Below are 2,500 nucleotides of genomic sequence, written 5' to 3'. Positions count from 1 at the left end.
CCTGTCATGATGTATTAAAAGCACTTTCTGATCCTGACATCAATTTCACCTTGCATCCTCACACTATACACACTAAATGGTATATATCTTGCCAACACAGATTTTTGTAATGTAACCTAAGTAAAAGGTGATATCCTACTCTGATAAGAGCTCAAAGCCACAAAATCATGACAACCAATATTTCTTCCCTAACATATAGATTTATTTTTCAAGCGTAAGAACTTGGTCCTATTTTCCCTGAAAACTTGGGTCTTTAAAGCTGATAAGATCTAATAAAATTATATTCATATATGATAACTAATATAGGCTTATACATTAACAAATGTAAATGAATCTTGTAATATAGTATAAAAATACTCTAGAAAGTCATGAACCAACAAAACAATGATGCTGAAACCTGAAATATAAAAATCAAAAATAATCTATTGAGATTTTTTTAAAATCTAGCCTATGTAATTGAACAAAATCATTTTGGCCAAGATAATGCATAAGTGATCCAAATGGCATACATTTTCACATTTATCATAATCAATCTAATGGATGCTTCTCGAATTCCCAAACAGGTCAAGCTGTGAAAAAGTAGGAAAAGACTTTCTGGAAACTGACCACCTCTCCTCAATAAAAAAGAAAAGAAGAAAATACATGTATGGTATCCAAAAGTGATAAATAACATGACTTTGCTGTAAATAAATTGCATCTCTATGCACTGTTAATTAAATTATTGATCTGATATGTATTGTAAATATTCTCAATTATCTGCAACTCTTATAGCTTTACTGACTACAGCATCACATATCATGAACATTGTCTCAAAATGACTCCCATTTAATTTTCAAGTGGTTCATGAAGATTCAGTAAAGAAATAGCCATATTTGGCTCGTACTGTATTTGTCTGTATGATTGGTATGGCTATTACAGAAATTTGAAACAATTCTTACATTTCTCTTAATTACTATTAAGTCTCCTTTACTCTTTGTTTGTAGAAGGCATGAAATCATACAATGGCTATGGTGGAACACGTCTAGTGCAAATGGGGGAAACCGTCAATAAGTGGCAATAAACCTGTATTACTGGACCACACATCATTTTTACTACTACGGTTAATGTGTTAATATTTTCTATCCCCCCCCCCCAAAAAAAAAACTAGTTCAGACTCCCAAACACTTTCACACATTGCATGGGGAAGATATTGACCAAATGATAAATCCTGAAAAATCTTGTAGTTTTACTGGTACGTACAATTGTAATTGTAGCAAGCATACATTAGCGAAATTTGGAAACAGCCTATTTATTGATTTTCTTTAATTTGTTTGATTTTCACATAATTTCTGTTGCAACATGTAAATAATGGTATTATCTAACATTATGAATATTATGTATTCGTGATAGCATTTCCAAAAAATCTGCCTTCCCCATATCTTGATGCTCTTGGAGAAAGGCAACAAACAACCACCACATATATTCTAGCCTATAGTTTCATAAGAAATAGCTTGGACTAGTTTCTTACTTGATAAACAATTGCAAGGGAAGCTCAAACCTTGGAACATCTTGAAAAAAGGAGAGAGAAACGTAGAGAGAAAAACTAAGGTAATGCAATAATCTGTAAATGACAGCCATACAGAAATGAGGCAATACTTTGAGATAGGTAAAATGCCACCTGTCTGACCTTTGATTGTAATATTAAAGCATCTGCCGAGAGCTTATACACTCGGGGTGTAGTATCTGCATCATAAAAAATCATTGCAACTGAATTTTTAAAATTTCAAAACAATTTGAACCATAGAGAGCAACATGAAACCCTCAATATAAGATTTATCCTTGTCATACTAAGCCATGTGCCAGGCTTTATACACAGTGAGCCTCTCAAGAGAAAAATTAGAAGCACAAGATTTGCCTGGCCTCTATGCTTTTGGCTGCAGAATATATAAAATACTATGAAATGAGGCTAAAAAGAGCTTTTTAAGCCTACTTTAGAGGGGCATCACCAATCAAACAACCATATAGTGCACACAACTTAGGTTAATGATTGCCTAGTTAACATATAATAACCAACAATCAATTTATTTCAAATGTTTGACAGAGATTTAGTTGGTGGTATGATATATATATATATATATATATATATATATATATATATATATATATATATATATATATATATATATATATATATATATATATATATATATATGTATATGTATATGTATATGTATATGTATATGTATATGTATATGTATATGTATATGTATATGTATATGTATATATATATATATATATATATATATATATATATATATATATATATATATATATATATATATATATATATAATGCTACCATCACTTGCTGCAATTAATTAATCATGTCTTTTTCCAATTTAGTTTATACTTTGTTGTCCTAATTCTAATATAAAATGAACACACGAAGTACATTTGGAAAGCAGAAGACTATACACAATAAAATATTTGCCACTCTCTTACCAGAATTACAAAACTAGAGG

The 2,500-nt window shown here is 30.0% G+C and overlaps 1 protein-coding gene across 11 annotated transcripts in view; it reads right to left on the bottom strand.

Annotated features, from left to right (window-relative positions):
• MICU3 (Mitochondrial calcium uptake 3) overlaps nt 1–2,500 on the bottom strand; it is a 46,027-nt gene that overhangs the window by 42,662 nt on the left and 865 nt on the right. The window lies entirely within an intron of this gene.

Source organism: Penaeus vannamei, chromosome 30 (genome assembly GCF_042767895.1).
Source record: "Penaeus vannamei isolate JL-2024 chromosome 30, ASM4276789v1, whole genome shotgun sequence".
NCBI classification, from domain to species: domain Eukaryota; kingdom Metazoa; phylum Arthropoda; class Malacostraca; order Decapoda; family Penaeidae; genus Penaeus; species Penaeus vannamei.
The sequence above is the reverse complement of the archived record's forward strand: the minus strand, read 5'-3'. Positions and strand labels throughout refer to the sequence as shown.